Genomic DNA, 25,412 nt, shown 5'->3' with positions numbered 1-25,412 from the left:
TTCAGTGGGTCAGAGCACTGGCTGCTCTTTCAGGGCACCTAGGTTTGATTCCCAGCACCTACGTGGTAGCTCACAACAGTCTACAACTTTATTTCTAGAGGATCTGACACCTTCTTCTGGTATCTGAGAGCACTAGGCATGCAATACACAGACATACATGCAGACCTAATGTTGGTACACATAAAATTAATAATTTTTTAAAAATGTAAGTAGAAGCCTATTAGTTGACACTAAGATACTCTGAGGACATGAGAATAAGTCAGGGGGACCAGAGAAATGGCTTAGTGGTTAAGAACACCGGATGATCTTCCAGAGGACCCACATTTATTTCTCAGGACCCACCCACACGGCTGCTCACAGCCATCAGTAACTCTAGTTCCAGAGGATCTGATGCCCTCTTCTGGTACCTGCAGGCACTAGGGCCATACATAGCACACAGACATACCTACAAGCAAAACACCCATCACATAAGAGAAAATAATGCATTAAAAATTATATCTTAAAGAATAAAAGTCAGGTATCCTGAGGACACCCTGGTCTGCTGTGGGAGGGGGTGTGGAGGGGGTTGGAGAGCTATGAGAGGCTATGGTAAAGGCAGCGAGTGTTCTATAATAACCAATATAAAGCTTAAGCAGTCAGAAGCTTATGCTGGGAGGGTGTGGTGGACGGCAGCCACACCCTATGTGTGGAGCAGTAGACAAGCCCTATTGTTATAAAGGAGTGAGCCCTGACACTGGAGGTTTACCTCAGAGACCAAGCCCTGAGCCTGTGTCCAGTGGATTGCTCAGCCTCCATAGGTCCCTTATTCTGTGTATTGTTCATACATCCTGGGCCTGAGAGCTCTGAACCCAGGTGTAGTAGATTCCAAATCCTTCTATTTCCACAACCCCCTCCCTCTCTCCCTCCCAGGTGGTAGGGTCTGAAGGCACCCATCCCTGCTGGCAGCGTGATGGGTCACCTGGGTTGGTCCAGTGTTGAGCTCAATACTTTGCTTCCTCAGTAGTCCAGAGCACCTGGACTTAGGAACCTGCACCCCTGATTGCAAATAATTGTGGGGCTTCTAGGGCAAGGGATATACCACTCAGCTTATAGGCTGCAAAGCATATTGGCCAACAGCAACTCCTATTCTGCAAAGAGAGAAAGCTTCCAAACAGAACTCAGACCTACAGTTAATAGCTGACCTTCGACCTGCTTGAGCCTCATCCTGCTGAAGATTAATTTATTCCTTTCTTATTGTTGCTGGAAACTGAGCCACTAAGAAATAGCTGCTCGCTAAGAAGACCCCAGAAGGAAGTGGGAAAGACAACCACCCCAATAAGCTGCAGAGTTCTTAGCTTAGAAAAACAAGAAATGTAAAAAGCAGACAACATAGGACTCACCTAGGAGGCCACACGTATGAATGACTGAATCCAAAGACACTGCGCTGGTTAAAATGCCCGAAAGAAATAGCAGGGGTCTAGTTGTCAGAAAGACCAGTGACCTCAAAGAAGATTACGTGAGTGAATGGAGTAAAGATGTCAATTCAGGGTATAAACCAGAAATCCAGCAACTTGGAGAAGATATTCAAGAGAACCCTTCTGAGAACAATAACGGTAAGGCAATGGAAACCAAAGCAACAGCTTCCTCCAGAAATCCCGAAAATCCAAAGTTCAATAGATCAAATTAAAAACTCAATAAAATGATTACTAATAGACTAATTCAGGCAGGAGAAAGAATAATAGGGATTGAAGACAAGACTGAGACATCATTACATAAAGATGATAATAAAGGCAAGCTACAACCATAAGTGTACATCCAAGGCCTTTGGGTCATGGTCAAGAGACAGAATTGAAGCTGGAGAGATGGCTTAGTGGTTAAGACCACTTGTTGCTCTTGCAGAGAAGCTGTGTTCAGTTCCCATGTCAGGGGGTCCATAACAACCTGTAACTCTAGTTCCAGGAGCTTCGATGATTACTTCCAGCCTTCTCAGGTGTATACCCCCCACCATGCATATAATTTAAAATGAAGTAAGTGTGCCTGGGTCTGGGTCTAAAAGTATAGAAACATCATCAATGAAGCCAGAACAGAAAACTGCGAAGTGCAGGAACCACTCAAGCACCTGAGAGTATGAGACACTTGCGTGTTTGAATAGGCATGACCAGAAATGATCGTGCACATCAGCATTGTAGTCAGGAGGTCAAGAACACAGAACAAAGACAGAGGCTTGAAAACTCTCAGAGACAAGTGCCAAGTTACTCACAAAGGCAAACCTATCAGAGGAATAGCAGGTCCTCTCAGCAGAAACCCTTTAGGATGGGAAAGCATGGTCTGATATGTTCCAAGCACTGAAACAAAAGCAAAAAGATTGCTGGGCAAGATTGTTGCATCCAGCAGCGTTATCTTTCAAAATGGAAGGGCAAATCAAGACCTTCCCTGAGAAGCACAAACCAAAGCTATTTGTGACCATGAAGCCAGTGGTACAGAAGGCACTCCAGGGACAGCTACACAGGGAAGAGGAAGAAAGATATCCACAGGCTTGGCAGCTCAGAAAACAATGACTGTCACTGGGGGGACAGATAAACAAATGAGAAGTAGAAAAGAAAGAGTATTAACTCATCAGGCTAGCGAGTCTCTAAAGGGAACAAGGTGGGCAGGCAGGCAGTGCAGACTCTTACTAAGAACTAGAAACAGGGCCGTCCGGACTTTTCAAGACACAAGCAGGCTGAGTGGATTAAAGGAGAGATCTGGTTCTTTTTCTGTCCACAGGAAATTTACTCCTCTGGTGAAGACATACACAGACTGAAAGCAGAAATGTGGACAATGATATTCTAATCAAACAGAATAAAGGAGCAGGAGGAGCCCTACTTACACACCATAAACCATTCATCAAGTCAAAATTTGCCAGAAGGGGTAAATGTCTCTACATTAATAATAAGATTTTTTTTTTTTTTTTTTTTTGGTTTTTCAAGACAAGGTTTCTCTGTATAGCCCTGGCTATTCTGGAACTCACTTTGTACACCAGGCTGGCCTCGAACTCAGAAATCTGCCTGCCTCTGCCTCCCCAGTGCTGGGATCAAAGGTGTGTGCCACCATGCCCGTCTTAATAATAATAAGAATTAAGAATACGAGCCGGGCGTGGTGGCGCACGCCTTTAATCCCAGCACTCGGGAGGCAGAGGCAGGTGGATTTCTGAGTTCGAGGCCAGCCTGGNCTACAAAGTGAGTGCCAGGACAGCCAGGGCTACACAGAGAAACCCTGTCTCGAAAAACCAAAAAAAAAAAAAAAATACATAACAACTTTACACACACACATACACACAGGCATACATTCACACACATGAATTGAACATTGGTATACCTAATCTTATAAGCAAATATTATGTTAGTAAATATATTAATAAACCCATATAAAATAATCTGGGGATAGCTCTTATCAAGAGACATATTATCCAGAGAAAAGTTCAAAGTTAAATTGCACCATAAGTCAAGAATGAACAGACATCTATAGTAGATTCTAAAATACTTCTCAGCAGTCCGTGAATTTTTTCCAAAATAGATCGACATTTTAAGCCGCAGAGCAAGCCTTAACAAACATAAGCAACTGAAATTATCTTTGACATATTTTCCATATGAAATGGAATAAGGTAGAGATGGCAAAGGAAACTGCCAAGAAGTTACAAATGCACAGGGCTTGGCTGGTGAACACGGAATGAATAGTGCGGACCACTGAGGAAACAGGCACATTTTTACAATTTCTAGAATCAAATGAAAAATTAAAAAAATCTCCAAGAGGTTTAGAGATCAAGCAAAGGAAGCCCTAAGAGATGAATCCAAAGTCACAGGTGACTGCATTATTAGCAAGCAAATTATACAAAACGCAATAAATAACTTAATGATGCATCCCGAGGTATGAGAAGACCGTGGGCAAGTCAGACCTCAGGCCAGCAGGAAGAAAGAAACTAAAGATCTGGGCAGAAAGCCATGGAGGGAGGCCAAAGAGCGATAAGTACAGACTCAATGAAACCAAGAGTTGCTCTTAAACTATAAGCCAGATTGACAAAGTCCTAGTCACCCCTACCACATTTTGAGAAAGGTGGCCCATTTTAATTGAAAGAAGGGTGGGAGGAGGGACATTACAGCAGGTGCTACTGAAACCTGGAGCCCATTAGAGAATAGTTTGAAAACTTAAATTCCAATAAATTAGAAAATCTAAAAGAAACAGACAAGTCTCTAGATACACATGACCTTCCCAAATGGAGCCAAAGGGAATCACTAATCCAAATATATCTGTATAGACGAGATCAACATTGTAACAACAACACAACATTGTAACAAAAACCCCACAACATTGTAACAAAAAACCCACAACATTGTAATAAAAAAAGCCTGGGCAGAGCAAAGCCCAGCGCCAGGTGCAGTCACTGCTCACTCACCGGGACTCTTAAAGAAGCATCCCAGTGGTCTGCAAGCTTCCGACAGAAATAGGAGAGCTTCTAAACTGACTCAGTCCTATCCTGGGGCCCAAAGCCTGGAGTGCCTGACAGCCTCCTCACTGGGCAGCTGTGGAATCTAACAGGAAAAAAAAATACACGTGGAAAGTTTAAACTGATGAACTGCGGCTCCAGCAGTCTTGCTATGTTGGGGATACAGGACTGAGGATCCTGGAGCTGCAAGCAACACTTGCTTTGGAACTGCCCTTGAGAACCAGAAAATGTCTCTGCAGAAGCCAGGCCAAGGCTGTAAGTCTGACCTGCTGGGACAAAGCTTACAAATGGGCTTCTTGCAAGCTACCAGCCACTGAACTCCTCGTTCTTCAGAGTGATATGGAATCAATAGCGTGCCTAATGTTTCATCTATGATGTCCGGCATGAACTAAAAAACAAAAAATCAAAAGCCATTTGAAAATTCAAACTTTTGACTTAAACTCAAGACAAAAAGAAAAAATGGTTTGAGCTCTGCAGAGCAGATAGCGTTCCCCTACCCAGACCTCTGAGTTAGCAGGGAAGGATTTAAAAATGTTGATTATAGCTGGGCGTAGTGGCACATGCCTTTAATCCCAGCACTCAGGAGGCAGAGGCAGGCAGATTTCTGAGTTCGAGGCCAGCCTGGTATAGAAAGTGAGTTTGAGTTCCAGGACAGCCAGGGCTACACAGAGAAACCTTGTCTTGAAAAACCAAAAAAAAAAAAAAAAAAAAAAAGTTGATTTTAATATGCTTCCAAATGTACAGTAAAAAAAGGCTGTAACAGAGGAAGAGATAAAATTTGAATAAATATAGAAATTATAAAAAAGATTAATTGTAAACTACCTGGTACCAAATATTCATTAGATAGTGTCTTAGTCAGGGTTTCTATTCCTGCACAAACATCATGACCAAGAAGCAAGTTGGGGAGGAAAGGGTTTATTCGGCTTACACTTTCATGCTGCTGTTCATCACCAAAGGAAGTCAGGACTGGAACTCAAACAGGTCAGAAAGCAGGAGCTGATGCAGAGACCATGGAGGGATGTTACTTACTGGCTTGCTTTCCCTGGCTTGCTCAGCCTGCTCTCTTATAGAACCCAAGACTACCAGCCCAGAGATGGTCCCATCCACAAGGGGCCTTTTCCCCTTGATCACTAATTGAGAAAATGCTTTACAGTTGGATCTCATGGAGGCATTTCCTCAACTGAAGCTCCTTTCTCTGTGATAACTCCAGCTGTGTCAAGTTGACACAAAACTAGCCAGTACAGATAGGATTAACTGTATGTTAAATATATTGTAGAGAGAAAATATTAGATGAGAATGGAAATATGTCAGGGGTAATTTCCAAACTAAAGCAGAGAGAGAATGAGAGAGAGAGAGAGAGCAGTGAACAGAGAGCCTTGATGAGTAACAGAATGATAGTAAACACCTTAGTGGGACCTGTGCAGGCCTGACATCCCAGCTCTTGAAAGGCTGAAATAAAAGGGTTACATGTTCAAGGCCAGTCTGCCCTACATAAGAAGTTCAAGCCACTGTGGGCTCAGACCCAGTTTCAAAAATAAAAAAAAAATAAAAATAAAAATAGGCTTAGGACATGATTAATGGGGGAGCACTTGGGTACATGTCAAGGCACAGGATTCAGTTCCTACTACCCCGAATCCCAACCAGACAGTCTTAGGTACGAGGACCAGCAGTTTCTGAAAGAAAAGAGAGTCAACATGCAGAACCCTGAGGAAATCCTGGCCAGAAGTTTTCCACGTTTCTTTTTTTTTTCTTTTTAAGATTTATTTGTTATTATATCTAAGTACACTGTAGCTGTCTTCAGATGCCCCAGAAGAGGGCATCAGATCTTATTAAGCATGGTTGTGAGCCACCATGTGGTTGCTGGGATTTGAACTCAGGACCTTTGGAAGAGCAGTCAGTGCTCTTAACCACTGAGCCATCTTTCCAGCCCTCCACGTTTCTAAAAGAAAACTAAATTGTCACATGAACAGCCACTCAGAAATGATGATGGAGTGAAAATACTTCCACAAAAGGAAGCTGGGCAGGAGCTGTTAGTAGACAGGTGACTACAAGGAATACTAAAGATGGCTGTCCTAGGAGAGGGTGGGGGAGGGTGAACATGCTGCTTTGTGGGAATAAAGGCCGGCGAGAGCAAAGAAGGCAAGGAAGATAGTTTTGATTAATTTCTTTATATGTTAATGTAGGTTGGGTTTTTAAAAATATAATATATATATGCACATATACACTTATACATACAAATACACTTTACACACACACACACATACACACACAAAGAGAAAGAGAGAGAGAGAAAAATGATGAGAGAATGCTAAACAAAAACACTCCAGCAGAGTAGGGCTGTGATGCTCAGTGGTCAGTGTATGCCTGGTGACTGGCATGGATATATTCTTCAGCACCTCAAAAGGATGAGACTGTAAGACTCACAGAAGTTGGTGTTTGGGGGAAACCTGATCCATCGAAGATGCATTTGTAACTCTTAAAGTAACCACAGATAGACCAGTGCCAAGCCGTGTGCCTTGACATCCTCAAGAAGAACCCGGTTGGGGGGGGGGGAGTACATGCTGAACCTGCCACGTATGGCTTAGGTGTTTTTAATGATGGTGCAAAAAGAGGGACATAGCGAAGAGCAAAGGGGAGAAATGAAAAACAAATTAGCAGGGCATCTAAAGTGTCAGCAGAAATATGGCTGTCAATCAATGCATGCTGCCAGAGGAAACCGAGAGGCATTTCATACAGGAAGTTTCAACTGATGGAAGATGTAACAGGCTAGAGAGACTAATCAATGAGAAAGACCACTCGCTGCCTCTGCAGTGGACCCAAGCCCAGTTCTTGGCACCCAGAAGGCAGCTCAGCACTTCCCTAACTCCAGCTCCAGGGAATCTGGTGCCCTCTTCTGGCCTATGTATGCACTGCACATGTGCTGTGTGCTGTCATAACATTCAAGGCACACACATGTAAGATAGATTAAACTTTTAAAACTTTTTGCACTTTATAGTAGACTGTTGATGGGAGAACAAATGTATCTAAAACTATAGGTGAAGACTGTTTGTTCTACAGAAATGTCTAGAATGAGTAGACACCAACTCAGGAAGGCACCGAGCAGAGCATTTGAACACTTTGCCATACTGACAATGTTAATGTTTCCAGACTGTTTTATGTGACAATGCCTGAGACGCATTCTTCCTAAGTGACTATAAAATGCCTTCAAAATAGAATTTGCTCACCTGTCCATCAAAAGTGGCTATGCTTCAAAGGCGGAATGGGGGTGGGGTGGGCATAACGATTAGAATGGAAATAAGTTGGGATTTACACAAAAAAAGTCATCTGGAAATCTTGAATTTTGAGGACATAAAGTGGCTTCCTCATAACCAATGTGTAGAGGAAGAAAGTCAGTAAATTTCCAAATTGATGGAGATTAAGACACAATGTGTTTCCTTCCTCACACCAGTCAGAATGGCTAAGATCAAAATTTCAGGTGACAGCAGATGCTGGCGAGGATGTGGAGAAAGAGGAACACTCCTCCACTGCTGATGGGATTGCAAGCTTGTACAACCACTCTGGAAGTCAGTCTGGCTGTTCCTCAGAAAATTGGACATAGTACTACCGAAGATCCAGCAATACCTCTCCTGGGCATATATCCAGAAGATGTTCCAACCGGTAAGAAGGACACATGCTCCACTACGTTCATAGCAGCCTTATTTATAATAGCCAGAAGCTGGAAAGAACCCAGATGTCCCTCAACAGANGAATGGATACAGAAAATGTGGTACATTTACACAATGGAGTACTATTCAGCTATTAAAAACAATGAATTTATAAAATTCTTGGACAAATGGATGTATCTGGAGGATATCATCCTTAATGAGGTAACTCAATCACAAAAGAAGTCATTAGATATGCACTCATTGATAAGTGGATATTAGCCCAGAAACATAGAACACCCAAGATACAATTTGCAAAACACAAGAAAATCAAGAAGAAGGAAGACCAATGGGTGGATATTTCGTTACTCCTTAGAATAGGGAATAAAATACCCATGAAAGGAGTTACAGAGACAAAGTTTGGAGCTAAGACAAAAGGATGGACTATTCAGAGACTATCCCCCCCATCCATCCCATAATCAGCCACCAGACCCAGACACTATTGCATATGCCAGCAAGATTTTTGCTGAAAAGACCCTGATATAGCTGTCTCATGTGAGGCTATGCCAGTGCCTGGCAAATACAGAAGTGGATGCTCACAGTCATCTATTGGATGGAACACAGGGCCCCCAATGTAGAAGCTAGAGAAAGCACCCAAGGAGCTGAAGGGGTCTGCAACCCTATAGGTGGAACAACAATATGAACTAACCAGTGCCCCCAGAGCTCGTGTCTCTAGCTGCATAAGTAGCAGAAGATGGCCTAGTTTGCCGTCATTGGGAAGAGAGGCCCCTTGGTCTTGCAAACTTTATATGCCCCAGAACAGGGGAAGGCCAGGGCCAAAAAGTGGGAGTGGGTGGGTAGGGGATCAGGGCTGGGGGAGGGTATAGGGAACATTCAGGATAGCAGTTGAAATGTAAATAAAGAAAATACCTAATTAAAAAAATGAAAAAAACTCTAAAACAAAAAACCAAAACAATAACAATAAAAAAAGACACAATGTGTTCAAATAGATGATGCACTGCTGGGAAAAGGCCTGCTCCTTCAGAAGATCCAAGTCCAAGTCCCAGCAGAACACTGGCCAACTCACAACTGCATGGGACTTCAGTTTCAGGGGATCTGACTCCCCCTCCTAGCTTCCATGGGTACCAGCATACATGTGCACATGCACATGTGTGTGTGCACGCACACAAACATACACACATGTACACATGCAAGAACAGGCATGCACACACACACACATTTTTTAAAAAATTAAATAAAACCTTACAAAAATAGGTGGAGCACACATATTCACAAACTACCGACGCAGGATTGACAAAACTGTCAAGAGTTTACAGGAAAGAAAGAAGAAGCAGAATAGAGCCTGGGGAAGCAGGGTGGGTCTGTGCAATGTGTCCTGCATGGGATCCTGGCACGGAAAAATGGAATGATTTAAAACCTGTAAATCTAGATAACATATGGGCTTCACTTAATCATGGCATGCCAGTATTGGCCCATTGCTTGGAACAAATATGCCACATACATATATGGATGGTGAAGCTATGCGCCCACGATGTCAACCATGGAGAAAAACTGGGTGTGGCTTGCAGGAGAGCCCTGTACTGCCTTTGAATCTGTAAGATTAAAGTTATTATTAAAATTATACATATATTTGTTTTACAAGAGACATGAGATTGAGCAACAGCAATCTTGGAGGAAAATGATAGCTTTGAATGTTTATATTGGAAATAAAACCCCAATGCCCATGACCTTTTCTTCTACTTCAAGAAAATGGGGAGTGTGTGAGTCGGAGGGATCCAAAGGTGAGCTTCGGCATCCATGGGCTAGAAGGAGGGTAGAGACACAGGAAAAACAACCAGCTAAAAAGTTGGTTCTTTAACAGCAGGAATGAAATTGACAAAAAGTTAGTGAGAGTGATTTGGAAAACAGGAAAAGCAAGTTACCAATATTAGGGATGAAGGAGGTAGCCTCACTCCTGCTTCAAAGACCATACAAGGATAAGAAGGGAAGCTTAAGAACAAATTAATGCAAATACATTCAACTTACATGGAATAGAAAACTCTCTTGAAAAACCCAACTTACAAAACTGAGACAAGAAGAAACGGAAAAGATGAAGATCCCTATATTTATCAATTATGGCACTTGAATTATAGTTTAAAGCCCACAGAGCGAACTACAGGCCCAGATGGCTTCTTCTTCTTCTTCTTCTTTTTTTTTTTATTTCGATCAAACACTTAAGAGAGAAATAATACCAATGTTATACAAACCTTTTCAGGATATAGGAATTAAAATTTCCCAACTCATTTTATGAGGTTGGTAGAAAGCTGATACCGACTCTTAAAAAGGCATTATAAGGGAAGGAAAATTCTAGGCCAATATTGCTCAGAAACACAGATGAAAGTTTTCTCGACCAACTTTGAGCAAATGAATTCCAATCGTATACAAAATCACAAACTACAATGGCCTAGTCAAGTTTCCCTCAGGAATAGGAGACTTAAAATCCATTTGGGGGGATGAAGAGATGGCTCAGTGGCTAAGAAAGTTTGCTGCCCTTTCAGAGGGGCCTGAAGCTGGGACCTGGACCTCACATCAGGTGAGCAGTTGTGTCACAATTGTCTGTAACGACCTCCAGAGAACCCAGGGCCTTCTCCTAGCTTTCAAGAGCACCAGTATGCACACGCGTGCACGTGTGTGTGTGTGTGTGTGTGTGTGTGTGTGTGTGTGTGCGCGCGCGCACGTGTGTGTGCCTGCAAAAATTAAAATAAATAAACCAAAGCCATTCATTGTTATTCATCATATTAGTAAAAGAAGCGATTGTGATCATCTTGTGAGTTGTAATCAAGGCATTGGCAACATTTGATGCTCAGCTGTGATTAAAGAGAAATGTCTCAGAAAATTAGAAATGTAGACAAAAAGCCTCCAGGTAAATAAAAGGTCTCCCCAATCTACAGCCAACTAACATTGAGAGAAATCCACCTTCCTCACCCTGAAGTCAGAAACAAAGCATCGACTGTCACCTTGTCCATATTCTGTCTGCATTGTTCCAGCACCCAAAAGTGCCAAGGCTGGGAAAGGAGAAGATGGTCTCTTTGAATGAAGATTTCCAGACAACAAAAGACCAAAGACACCACTTAAAAAAGAATCAAAGCTGCTGGGGGTTGGGGGCAGAGGCTTTTCCCAGCGCTCAAGAATCAGAGGCAGGAGGAGTTCCAGGTCAGCCTGGTATACAGCATGAGTTCCAGGATGACTAAAACAGAGAAACCCTGTCTTAAAAAACAAAACAAGCCGGGCGTGGTGGCGGACACCTTTAATCCCAGCACTCGGGAGGCAGAGGCAGGCGGATTTCTGAGTTCGAGGCCAGCCTGGTCTACAAGTGAGTTCCAGGACAGCCAAAGCTGTACAGAGAAACCCTGTCTTGAAAAACAAAACAAAACAAAACAAACAAAAACAAACAAACAAACAAAAAGATAAGAATGAAAGCTAACTACCAATAATAATTGAGGTTTCAGGAGACATGGCCACTTAACCTTAACAGAAATCAGTTTGCTTCTCACATTATAGCAAGAAATGATTGAAAATGAAATTTATTCACAATACTACTTAAGAGAGCACTCCTAAGTAATCCGATGAAATTAAAATTCAAACTGTTGTGGTCAAAATGAAAAAAAATCTATTTAAACGGGAGTTATACAGTGCTCATAGATTATGATCACAGTTTTCCCGCCATTGACCCCCATAGTCAACACAATATCAGGCAAAATTACAGAAATTGATTAAAAAAAAAAGATCCCAAAATACGTGTGCAAAGTAGGCTTCTAACTTCACCTAAGAGAAGATCTTTGATCCTGAATGGTATTTTCCTGAAAGACAAAAATTCATGAAACACAATGTTTATCAAGACACCCAGCAAAGGACAAGGGAAGCAAGGTATGGGTATCTAACCTATATATCCTGGTGTAGGACTGAAGGGAGGGTCCTGGAGCTGAGTAGATTTCCTGGACAGAGGGTCTCAAGGAAAGGGTGGAAGGCTGTCGGGGCAGCCGGACACCATGGGACAGCACCAGAGGAGAAGCAGATAAAGAATGAAACTCTGACATCATCAGGTCTCCTGAACATCCAACAGGTGCCCCTAGTACATCCACACAAGCAAAGCACCAAAACCAGGGAAAGAAGGAACAATGGTGTGGGGCAAACAGCGCATGCGCGGCCCAGCCCTGCTTGAAAAAGACAGCACATGCGCAGCCCATCTCAGTCTCCTGCTTGGAAAGCCTCAGAATGCACCGAGCTTTGGCTACAGCTCCTGGACAAATTTTGTCTCTTTGAAGGAAAAATGATTCGTCCTAATTAGGACAAGGACAGAGTGAGGCAGGAGGGGACCTCTCCTGTGCAAAAAGTAAGGTGTCACTTCTACTCGAGTGACTCTGAGAATGTTTTCTTCTTAGATTTTGTACCCCATGCACCAGACTCTCCCCACATTGCTAGTGGTCCCAGTCCTGAATCAAACACTTCTCCAGGCTGACCGAAGAAATTTAAATCCAAAAGATCAAGTTACTTCATTGTATCTCAAAGCATAGGCTGGGGATGCAAAGGTCAACACGGGACAGAGTAAAATCATGATGTCTACTTTCTGATAAAAGATGACGAGGCAAGAAGCAGGCGGAAAGGTCAGACCCACAAAAAGGACTTGGATCTGACTTATGCATCAGAATTCAAGCGCTCGGTGAAGCTCCCATTGTGACCATTAGAAAGTAAAGGCAAGCTTTAGAGAGCACGGAAACTAACACAGCATCTAGAGATGAGCGCCCCGTAAATGCCACCGAACCGGCCTGCAGCCTTGCTAGACCTTAGAGGAGGAGGAGAAGGAGGAGGAGGAGGAGGAGGGCCTTCAAGACCCGGGGGTCGGAAACACCCGAAGAAAACATGGAGGAAACCCAAAGTACGTCAGGAGAGCATCCGACCACACCAAGTGTTGGCAAGAACACAGGGCAACTGAAACCCTGCCTTGCTTTGACAACTTCCCTAAGAAGTGAAATATATGCCTACCATACATCTTAGACACTTTACCCTGTGGTGCTTGCCCCAAAGAAATGTTTAGCTTCTTCAGGCTGGTTGGTATCTTACAGACAAAAACAAAGCCTTCTTCACAGTGCTATATGCAGGAGAGACCAGTATCAAAGCACTGGCTGGAGCTAGCCTATTCCTCAGAGATGGCACCTTCTCTGTTCCTCTGGCAGAGGGATGAGCAGCGCCTTAGAATTGTTTTTAAATAACTCCATTCATAAGGCGTCACTCTCATCACCTACCTCATGAGGTCCCATAGCTTTATGCAAGCATCCCGGGGGGATGGGGGGGGGGTTATGGATCGAACATACAAACGTTGAAGAGTTGCTGTTCAGAACACAACAGAAAATATACATTTTCTCAAATACCCATACAAGAACATCCATAGAGGTATAATTTGTGATCTCCCCAAATGGGAAGCGACCCCAGGGCTCATCAACAGGTGAGCAGATACACACATTTTAGACTATTCAGATGGTGGAACACAGTTCAGCAGTTGGAAGAGTGAATTATTGATAACCTCACCAACATATGTGGATCTCAAAATAAGTGAACAAGAGATGTCAGATTAAAAAAGGACAGGCAGTATGTTTCCATTTATATAAACTCTAGAAAATGTGAGCTCGTATGGAATGCAGATCAGTGGCTGCCCAGAGACGGGGAAACAGGAGGGAGATAGGGATTGCAAAGAGCGGTGGAAACTAGGGGTGATGGACATCTCTGTGAGTCTAATGGGTGGGGGAATGGGCTCTCAGTTGTTTCTGCAGTGCGATTTCAGCAAGCTGGGCACTCAGGAAAGGTGCGGGTCAGTTGCTACATCTCAATGAATCTGCCCAGAAGTTAGATCTCGGGAGTACATGGTCCTGGAATAGCTATCACAGGCTGGGGAGATGCTCAGTGGATAACATGGCTACCATACAAGTGTGAGAACCCGTTAGGATCCTTAGAACCACACAAAAGCCAGACAGACCAGGTGACCACCAGGCAAAGATGGTGGCACCTCTACATACATGTACACACACATGCGCACACACATGCATACACACATATATTCACACACATGCACACATGTACAAACACACATATACACACATGTGCAGGCAGTCCCAATGTTGGCAAGGTGGCTCAGTGACAAGAGTTTCAGTGGCATTGGGACTTAACTATCAGATTAATTTGAAGAATTATTGAAAAGGAGCAGTAATTGCTCACTGAAGTATCGACGTGGGGTTAGACAACTAGATCAATGGAACAAAATAAGGGGTCTAGAAACAGATTGATATGAGGCAGTGCAAGGAATGTGCAATCAGTGTACAAGGAAATGCCAGTGACTCTCAGTCAGGATGGTAACCTCAGAGATGAGCTAGCACACCTGGATGCCCATAGGAAATAATTCTGGGCCCCAATATTATAGTCTACAAAACAATCCTAGACATTATTTGTGTGTGCATATATAGTGTACGCTTGCATGTACATTTCATGTGCAGCTGTGTAATCCCGTGCGCATGCACAGAGGTCTGTGGAGTATGTTGGGTGGCCTCTTCTAGAGCTTGCTGCCTTTTGTGATTGAGACAGTCTCTGACTGTCTTATCATTTTTCTCCAAGACTAGTACTCAGTAAGCTCCAAGGCCACTGGGCCGCCTTGCCAGCACTGGGGCAACCTGCATGTGTGTGGTCATGCCTGGCTTTTCACACTGAAACTGGACATCCTAACTCAGGTCTTCCTGTTCACATAGCATGGGTAACCACACCCTTACCCACGGGGCAACCTCCACAGCCCATGAAGATTATCTTGGTGTGGATTTACAGACCTAAGATTACATTTTAAATCACTAGAAAATATTTTTTGAGACCTTGGTGGAAATATAAATTCCTAGAGAGAATCTATTTAAAAAAAAAGTTATCCATTAAAAAAAAAAATTCGTCCATTAAAAAAAAGAAGAAGAAGAACAAATGGGGGCTGGAGAGATGGTTCTCCTCTTAAGAGTGCTTACTGCTCTTCCAGAGGACCCAAGTCTGGTTTTCAGCATCCACATCAAGTCTAGTAGGTGACAATTGCCTGTAACCCTAGTTCCAAGGGATCCGATGCCCTCTTCTGGCCTCCACAGGCATTTGCTCACTTGAGCATGCTCACACATGTGTGTCACACACATACACACACACACGTAGAAAATTTAAAATAAAAGTAAACACATAATGGACTTTATTAAAAAATATAAAGATTTTTATTTTTTAAAAAGACTCCTTCAGTGAGTGATGATGCAAGTGATGGCTGATGGCTCCCAGCGTGCACAGTTAAATGCTAGCTGCGAGTTTGTGGAAGGTACAGAGGGTACAAACAACTTAAACTGATCCCTAACACACTGAGTGAGATGTCTGTGTGTAACTGTTTGTAAAAAGAGGTATTGAAGCGGACAACAAGCATATGAAAAGGCACCTAGTCGTGTTAATCACCAGAAAAATGTGATCTTAGAGCACAGTGTTTTATAGCTGTCTAATGTTAAAACCTGTTAATGTACTGTTAGGCGGAGTATGGACCAGCTGGGAGTTTTGCCAATTTCTGTCAACGTGTCAAATGGTACAACTTTGTGGAGAAAGTCTTTAACATCCATTTTTACAGACTAACTACATGTTGTGCGTGTCTGTGAAACAGCATGTGATGGTTCCGACGAGCTAAGGGAAGTAAACGTATACCTTCCCAAGTGTTATGCAAGTCCTCCTTTAGGTACCCGACCAAGAGATCCAAAAATCCATAAACTGCTTGTAGACTGACCAGAGTGGGCTCTTTAGTCACAATCGTCTCGACAGGGAGTAGACAAAGTGTCTCGTTGCACAGTGGAAAACATGCTATGCTAAAGGGGAGTGACACAGCCACGTGTCCAGAACTCTAAAGGCACTGAGGTGGGTCGGCTTAACCTAGGCTCCATTTGCCTGGAGTGCCACAGAACCAGACAAGACTCTGCTATCAAAGTTGGAGTGACATCAAAGATGGGACAACCAGTTGGGTTGACAAGCAGAGTCCTTGTCCTGATTTAAGGGCTGTCTGCTCTGAGTGTATATATTTGTCAAAATCTCCATACTTCACACTTCTGATCTATATATTCTAATCTATGTAAGCTTTACCACCATCAAAATATGGAAAATAACAACCATAGACATGTGCTCCCTATGAACGGAACATTGAAATCCAGGCAGCTGCTACCAACGAAACTGGCAAGAGAGAGAGAGAGAGAGAGAGAGAGAGACAGAGAGAGAGACAGAGAGAGAGACAGAGAGAGAGACAGAGAGAGACAGAGACACAGAGACAGAGACACAGAGACACAGAGAGAAACACACAGAGAGAGAGAGAGAATTAAAATTGTCATTAAAAATGTCTGTCTAGGGGCTGGAAAGATAGCTAAGAACCCTGGCTGCTTGTCCAGAGGACCCAGGCTTGATTCCCTGCACCCACACGGTAGCCCACAGCTGTCTGTAACTTCAGTTCCAGGGACCCCACACTCTCTCTGATTTCCATGGGCATGCATGTGGCCCACAGATATACAGGCAAAGCACTCATAAGGATAATAAAATAAAAAATTTTAAAATTCTCTCTGAAGGCTGAGCATTTGCTAAGCATGCAAAAGCCCTGGCTCCAGCCCTGGCATAGTGTAAACCAGGCATGGTGGTGGATGCCTACAATCCTAAGCAACCAGGAACCCAGACAGGAGGATCAAAGTTTGTGGTCATCCTTGGCTACCTACGGAATTTGAGGCCCATCTCAAAAGAAAAATCTCTTTTAGAAACTGATAGGTTGACATTATCTGTCCCTAGACTAAAGAAAGCAAATAGAGAGAAAATTGTATAATGTAATGACTTCATGCTCTTAAAAGTCAGAAATGGCTATTAGGGCTGGGCTTAGCTTAGCAGGAAGAGGATTGGCTTAGCTTTAGCAGGGACACAGCTCTGGGTTCTATCCACTGTGTTGCAAAAAAAGAAAAGGGGTTTTTAAAAAGGACAAAAAGAAGGTTTGGCACGCATACACACACACACACCTATTTAGTGTATAAAATGGGTGCAAAATTCCAGATAAACTTCTAGTTAGTTAACTATAAGGTATATTTTGGAAAAGATCTAGTTGAGTTTGTTCTAGGAGTGCAAGAACAGCTTAGCAGTAGAAATGACATCAACGTCACCTGCCCTGTGATTGGAGTAGAAAGCTGAGGTCCAGCACTGAAGAGCAATTTAAAAACAAACACAAACAAACAAACAAGCTTTCAAGAGACTTCCAATTGATACAAGGATATTAAATATGGCAATGTCTTTGCAAATTATAAGGTTTTCCAAAAAGGAAAACCAAACCCTACCCTTCTTAGGATGGACTCAAGACTTGTGCCCTTGGATGCTGGAAGCAGGGCAAGTGGAGACACCATGGGTGTCAATTCCCCAGAGAGGCTATAACTGGGGCCCCATTGGGAAAGGAAAGAACAGGAAGTGAAGGGGGGGAACACAGCTGTCATCGTGCACAGTATATGTCATCTACATAGAAACCCAACAGAATGAACTGAGAATTGATTGGGACTAATAATAGAGTCTAGCAAGAGCACTGAATACGAGATCAACTAAGTAAAATTAGTGGCTTTCCCCGACACCAGCATTAACCAATTAGAAATATAATAGAAGAAGATACACACGCATATGATGAACCCAAACGATGAAGGATCTAGAAATTAAGCCAGAAATAACTGCAGAAAACCTTTAGATGAGGGGGAGGAGGGTAAAGTTTGAAAATATATAAAGGACACAGAAGAAGGCATGAGAAGAGAGGAGATAAAATTGACAACACGAACAAATGGAGCGGGCGACCATTTTATGGATGCTTAAAGCCGCACAAATGTCAAATCTTCCCACATTAATCTATAAATTTCATGTAATTTTGTTCAAAATACCAGCTGGACTTTTTGAAGGACTTGACAAATTCGTTCTAAAATACATAGAAGCCATAATGTCCACAATTGCTGAGTTTATTTTGGAAAAGAGAGCCCAGGGTGGAGGCAGGAGGAGGCCGGCTCCTCCCACTTGGTCTGGAGGCTTCCAGGGAGGACAATGAATCTGCGCTGAGACACTTTGTAACAAATTAAGTGTGGCTTTAGGGAATGATAGACGTTTAGCATTTTACCCCACTTCCATATCTGGCGGTTCGGAGGTCAGTGGCCGCTGGCTGCAGTCTGGCTCACTGATTCTCTGCTGAGAGTCCATGATTGTTTCCGTTGAGTTCCCTGTGATGGGAAGATGAAGACATCCCTCCTTGCTGACTGCCCACAAGAGGCTGCCCCTGTGTGATCTCTGCTCTCATTTTTAAAGCCCAGATGGGGGTTCTCCCTGGCATCATATCCAGTCTCAAACTTGATTCTTCATTCAGGAAGGACCCAGGGCTGATGAGTTCTGCAGAGCTGCTCTTGGTTTTTGGAGTTGTTGCTGTTTGTTTGTTTTTGTTTTTTATGAAGCCAGTTGCCTGTCTAGTAACCAAGTACCCAGAGTGACATTCCACCGAGGGCACAAGTGGTTTCAAGAGAGGAGATGGTACTCTCTGTACTATGGAGGTATTCTCAGGGCATCTCAGAACTCCACATATCACAGACTATGTTGTAGTGATGCATTTGGCTGCAAACTCTGCCCTCTGCAGAGTGGAGAGTGGCTCTTCCCCAAGGACTGGATTCCACAGACACTAAAACTCATAGATGCTCCAGTCTTGTGTGTGACACGGTGTGATGAGTGTATAGGACCAATGCCTGCATTCCCCTGCCTTTTAAACCACCTCCAGGTAACTTATTTATAATCTTACTAACATGATAAAAAAAATTTGAGTAGTTATTTTTACCTCATCATTTAGACCATTATGGCCAGAGATGCAAAGTCCTCCAATCTTCAGTACAGTTAACACCAATTCTTTTCTTTTCCTTAAGACAGGGTCGCTCACCATGTAACACAGGGTGGCCACAAGTTTGTACCAACCCTCCCTGCTCAGCCTCCTGAAAGCTGAGATTATAAACATGAGTCATCACACTTCACAAAAAAAATTATTTTTGGTCCAAGGTTGGTTGGATCTATGGATATATAACCCATGAATTCATTTGCCAAATGCAGTGGTTAGAGGTAGACTCGGAAGCCAGAGGGGAAAGCATAAATTATGCATGCAGGAAAGCAAGTCACTGGGTATTGGATGGCTTTCCTAACATTCTTACCACATGCATGGTGAGAGTGGGCAGGCTGCATATAAATGGAATAAAAATATTACATATAAAAGCTAAAACTATTGCATGGAAACTACAAAACTGGGGCTGGGAATATGGCTCAGTAGCTAAAATGTTCTGCCATGTAAGTATGGCAACCTGAGTTCAGATTCCTAGCGCCCATGGTAAAAGCTGGGCTGCACTCTTGTAACCCTAGCCCTGGGTGCAGGAAGGGAGGTGAACCCCAGATCTCGAGAGCCAGCAGCCAGGCTAGCCCAGGTTCAGTGAGAGAACCTGTCTCAAAAAAAAAATCCAAAGTGGAGAATGACGAAGGAAAGACCCTGGGTGTCATTTTCTGGCTTCCATGTGCACAGATCTCCCCTCCAGTCCCAAACACATATAATCTGCTTGTGCCTTTTAGGTGGAGGGGGAACATCTTATACAAGGTCTTTACAAGCCACAAGTAGAATGTATTACCTTTGGGTTTCACTACATCAGAGTTAAGGATACTCAACAGAGAAGAGACTCCAACTTAACAGCAGAGGACAGATCTGTTGACACCCTAAGGGATCACTTTCTAGGACAAGTTAGAGACTCGAGAATTCCCAGAGATGTGGGCATCTGCAGGGAACAATGGGCAATTAAAATAGGAAGACCTGGCCAGGCATGGTGGCGCATGCCTTTAATCCCAGCACTCGGGAGGCAGAGGCAGGCGGATTTCTGAGTTCGAGGCCAGCCTGGTCTACAGAGTGAGTTCCAGGACAGCCAGGGCTACACAGAGAAACCCTATCTCAAAAATAAAAAAAATAAATAAATAAAAATAAAGCCCTGGACTGCTCCCAAGTGCGTGAGGGGTGCTCTGTTGTTACAGTCACCTTTGGAAAGGCAAAAGGAGTAAGATAATTGGGGGAGCACTTGGGGGGTGCAAATGCTAGCAGAGATACAAGGCAGGTGACCTTGACACGTTGCTGTTAGGAGTTTACAGGGTAGCCAGTACTGTGACTTTAAAAAAAATCATTACTTTGGTGTTGGTGATGGAGCCCAGAGTTTCCAGAACGCTGGGCAAAGTGCTTCCCCCACTGAGCTGCAACCCAGCACCTGCAGCTGCACTACAAGGCTTCTCTTGATTCTCTGTCTAGGGCTTGTCATTCTCACCTGTGCCTTCCATTGGGTCTCTATCCAGGCAGCAATGAAGGACTTCCATTCTACAAATGAAACTAATGATGCCTATTTGGGGTTCTCTAGATAGCCTAATTGGAGGGGTACCCCAAGTGACATGCACAATGGCCCCCAAGGCCTGAAGAAGCCAGATAGGCTCCCCCATTCCTTTTCCATTGTGGTCCAGGTCACCTTCTCAGAATGGCAAATAATGAGAAGCTATTTAGGCAGACGTAAGGAAAGCAGCCATTCCAGAATTACGGTTCTGCAGCCAGGAATACCGGAAAGAGCCTCTGGTTTCTTACTCCCCAATGAGCAGTTACATGAAAGGCTACATGAAAATGGGACCCAGAGCTCCAGGGCAGACACTGATCCAGCCTGGCTGACAGCTTTGGAACCTGACCTGTACATTTTCACAGCCTACCCCGAGAGAAGGCCAGCTCACATCCAGAACCCAGGGAGCACATGGAAAGATCGCTTTGTAGCTGTTAGTGGAAAGGATAGCCTAATTGTCCGCGCAGGGTGACAGGACAGTGAGATGCAGAGCAGAAGGTAGGACTCCAGGAAACTGTCACATGGTGGAATGGAAGTCTTTGCAGCAGCATGTAAAGGGACAGATTTCTAAGGCATACTGTTGAATGAAAAAATGTAAAAAAAAAAAAACAGGAGCTGCTGAGCACAACAAGACATTCTTAGGCTGGGAGCCACATACACACACACACACACACACACATGCACTCACACATGGGTATGCACACACACAAGTACACACATACATACACACATGTGTGTACACACATGCACGTGAACATACACACCTGATAGCTCCATGCCTGTAAAGTAAAATGCACAGCTAGGAACATGCATGAAATCTGTGAGTGAGCACAATGGGGCAGTGAGCATTGGGGACAAAGGGCCCAAATGCCTAACACAACCAAAAATAAGCAGTCAGTTGTCTTGGGCCATAAAGTAAGAGGTACGGCAACTTGACTGTCACAAGCCAAAGTGCATGATTCAAAATATGCAAATAAGGGAGCTATGACATGGCTCCAATGATGATGCTCCATCCCAAGTGGGAGTGTCAATGTCTACAAAACCATCTCTGCCCCTACCTGTGATTGTTAATCTGCTTGTCAGCTTAGTTGGATAGAGACAACTATGAGACATGCTACCTCTGGAGGACATTTTCTTGAAGGATTAACTGAGAAGAAAGGCCTCCCCAAGGGTGGGTAGAACGTTCTGGCCATAGTGTCCCAGATACAAGGAGGTCTAAAAGAATAGATTGGTTTTGCCTGCCTACCTTTGCCCCCTTGCTGGTGAGTGCATCTGCATTGTCTTCGCTGCCATCAGGACTTGGCTCCTTCAGACTTCCAACATGGACTGAAGACCCATGACCTCTGAGAATCCTCCAGGCCTTCAGCACTAGATTGGAGCTCATGAGGCAATCAGTGTCATGGACTGACTGAGTAGACATTGATTCTCCAGTGTGTAGATGGCCATTGCTGGACAAATTGTGTAAGCCACTCTAGTAAGTCCCACTTGTGATATGTATGTATTCAGTTCTGTCCTATGGAGACCCTGACTTATAAATACATTATCCTGTCTGGATTCTAGGCTAGAACATGACAGGCTGCACATGGAACTATCATGAAGGGTTTGCAGAAGAGCGCTGAAGAGCTGAAGAAGACAAGATGGAGGGTAAGCATGCTCTGAGCAATACTGACCTGCCTCTTCATGCATCTCTCTGATGGAAGGCCAATTTCCCACATTGCTGGTACCGTGATAATAGAAAGCATGTGACTTTCATAGAGCAACTGTCTGTGCCCCTGGAGTTTCCCCCAGGGGTTCAAGGCCAGCAGTGCTGGCATGAGGTCTGTGCCAATGGTCAGGATCTGGGACACAGGCTACAAATTCATGAAGCATGGATGTGTGGGGTGAATAAGAGACAGGAGGTGTGCTTGGAGGCCACTGCAAGCTCAGGCCATAGAAGACTGCATGAGCAGACTCAGTCCTTCTTATCTGCTATCCTGTCCTCTGTTATTTAGAACTTCTAAGACTTGGTGATGAACTTTTCCAGACCCTCACTGTCTGCTGGGATGGGCCATTGTCATGACACAAAGAAGGCTCCCATCCAGAGTGTGCAGGATATGACAGCCGCCCACAGGCTCTCAGGATGATGGGGCTGTCGAATCCCGAAGTTTCCAGGCATGACAAAGAGCCTCCCGGAGTGTCCATGGGGAAGGAATCCATCACAGTGAAGGGCTAAGGAGCTGCTGAGGGCCCTCGAGCCTCCCGTGGAGGGCGGGAGATAATGAGGGCTGACTCAGGGCCGCCCACCTGGGCTGCAATTATTCAATTTTCCTGGAAAATCGGCTTCATCATGATGAATACTTCGCTGATTTCAGAGCAGATTAATGCACTTGATATGAAGTGCGATCCCATCCATCAGCTCCCGAAACTTGCTAGAGGCTTGTGCTGATTAACCCATCTTCTTTGGCTATCTTGTCTGCTTGGTTCACCCACAGCCTCCAGCCCTCGCTGACCCAAGAAAGTGTGGGGGGGGGGAGATTTTTTTTATAAATGTTATGTTCCATAGCCTTTTACAGTTTCGAATTCTTTGTGTGTTCCCCTGTGCTCGTGCATGTGCGTGTGCGTGTGCGTGTGTGTGTGTGTGTGTGTGTGTGCATGCACGCGTGAGCGTGTCTAGGCATGCAGGTGGTGGCCAGAGAGGTGGGTGCCCTTCCTTGGGAGCTGTCTGTCTTGTGTTTTGAAGATAGGGTCTCCCTCTCAAACGTGGGAAGCCATTATTTTGTCTAGATTGGATAGACAGCAAGGTTGTCTCTAACTTTCCAACACTGGAGTTCCAAGCATAGTTTTTTGTACATGGGTTGTGGAGGTCCAACTCAGGTTCTCATGCTTGCCCGGCAAGCACTTTACTGAGTGATCCATCTCCTCGTCCCTTTTCACGTTCTGTAGACAAATATTTCAGTCCCTGTTTCTGGCTGACTTGTTGACGCTCAAACTACTGATTTCTTAGACCGAGACTGAGTATGGAGAGTGGGTAAGATAAGGTGGGGCTGCTCTGGTGGGCACGGCTGTGGTCCTGACGAGAGGGCAGCATAAACATGAGAAGGACACCCATGCCATGTGAAGACATTGCAAGGTGACTGCTATAGGCTAGGGAAGAGACCTCGAAAGGGCCATCCTATGGACACCTTCATTGGGCTTCCAGCTTGAGAACAATAAGACAACCATGCTGCATTTTAAAGATCCTGGCTGTGGTGCTTTGTTAGGGCAACATTAGAAAATAAACACCTCACTGACATGGCCTCACCCCCTGCCCTACCACAGATGACCCACGTGTGTGTGTGCATGTGTGTGTCTGTGTGTGGCCGGGTATACACATCAGGTGTCCTTCTCCACCACTGCCCACTTTAATGCTTTGAGACTGGGTCTCTCACTGAACTCTCTGGCTCTGCCTACATTTCCACCCCACAAGCTGGGATTGCACAGCCGTGCCCAGCTATGTAATGTGAGTGCTGGAGATTCTAACTCAGGTCTTTACCCAGCCCCACACTGCTGGCCCTTAGGAGACCATTTTAATCATCAACGTCCACCATTCCTCCAGGAACTTGTCTGTTTTCTGGGTTCAGTACAAAAGGTCAGGCAGCTCCTTCTACAGGCAACTTGACCCTCTGGGCACACCGATGGCTTCTGACGGCCTGTGTTGGCTTCCTCTCTCTGCTATTCTCTCCTGCAGCACACCCACACCCAAGACTGAAAGAGAGCAGTACTTGCAAGGACCAGGACTTACCCAAAGAAAGTATGGAATAAGAACGTACAAGAGGTAGCTGAGTGGCTTAAGGTCATCACTGCTAGGTACGCACTTCCCTAGGCCTGGGGGCTTTCAGGCTGGCTCTGAGAGCCTCAGAAATCTCCCTGAGTCTGGGGCTGCCTTGTGCCCAGCTCCAGAAGCTTGGGGGTGGACTCCTTAGTGTCAGAGGCATAAAGCTGGGATGAGAAGTTAATGTTTATGGGATGGGCAGCCTACTGTGGGGCATAGAAATGTGGGTGGACAGGACTTCTATGCTCTGTGATGCTGGACATCCAGAGGAAGACGGCTCAGGACTGAGTGCCCAGCTGGCATGGACTTTGGGCCCAGATGGCAAGCCAGATGGGACAATTGTTTCCTGGCACCCAGTAGAGATAACTCAGTGGGCCGTTGCACAATACGCTGCCATGCGGCATGGACAATCGGAGCTGCCTGGAGGCGGTCTCCTGCTGGTCACACATCCCGGAAAACCTGGCTCATGAGACCATGAGCCAAAGGGAGCTGGTATGGATGCCACTAGCTGACCTCTCCCACCTCACCACCTTGGGACTTTCCCAGATAACAAGGCTCTGGAATAATAGGACCTTTCTCCAGTCTGGATCAAGTCAAGGTTTGACCTCCAGGAACCCAAGGACATCCACTCTTAAGTAGCAGCTTTGTTCCATGCTTGGTCACTTAGGTCTGAGCTCCCAGATTTGAAGTGAGATCCACCAGAGGCTCTGAAGATGGGCTCTCAGCCACCTGGGCAGTCAGCAGCCACTGGAAAGCCTGCTTTCCCTTCTGTGGAGCCTGGTTGATCACAGGACGGACTCGCACAGAAAGCAGCCCCTGAGAGGTTCTGGTCACATAGGCAGGTACACGGGAAACAGTGTGGGGAGGCCTCAGTACACATCCCGCTCCCCGCTCTGCCCACATACCTCCTGGCAGCGTTCTGTAGGATAGAACGCTCTCTTCCAGGTGGGGGTCATGTCCTCAGCTCTGCCTGCTACTCTTCAGAGGGTCCCCTGGAGGCTCGCAGAGGCCACTAAGATAGAAGGGATGGGGCTGAGGTT

General features: G+C 44.8%; 1 long non-coding RNA gene across 4 annotated transcripts in view; it reads left to right on the top strand.

Moving 5' to 3' along the window:
* LOC110307163 overlaps nucleotides 1-23,126 on the top strand; it is a 42,436-nt gene extending 19,310 nt beyond the window's left edge. For 2 of the 4 annotated variants that reach the window (XR_003838400.1, XR_003838402.1), the window contains exons 3-5: nucleotides 21,879-22,056; nucleotides 22,143-22,226; nucleotides 22,574-23,126. This is a non-coding gene — a long non-coding RNA (uncharacterized LOC110307163). The remainder of the gene's footprint in view (nucleotides 1-21,878; nucleotides 22,057-22,142; nucleotides 22,227-22,573) is intronic. The other 2 variants (XR_003838401.1, XR_003838403.1) reach the window with 2 other exon arrangements.
* The last annotated feature ends 2,286 nt before the right edge of the window (nucleotides 23,127-25,412 follow it).

Source organism: Mus caroli, chromosome 12 (assembly GCF_900094665.2).
Source record: "Mus caroli chromosome 12, CAROLI_EIJ_v1.1, whole genome shotgun sequence".
NCBI lineage: Eukaryota > Metazoa > Chordata > Mammalia > Rodentia > Muridae > Mus > Mus caroli.
This window is presented reverse-complemented; position numbering and strand designations above follow the sequence as displayed.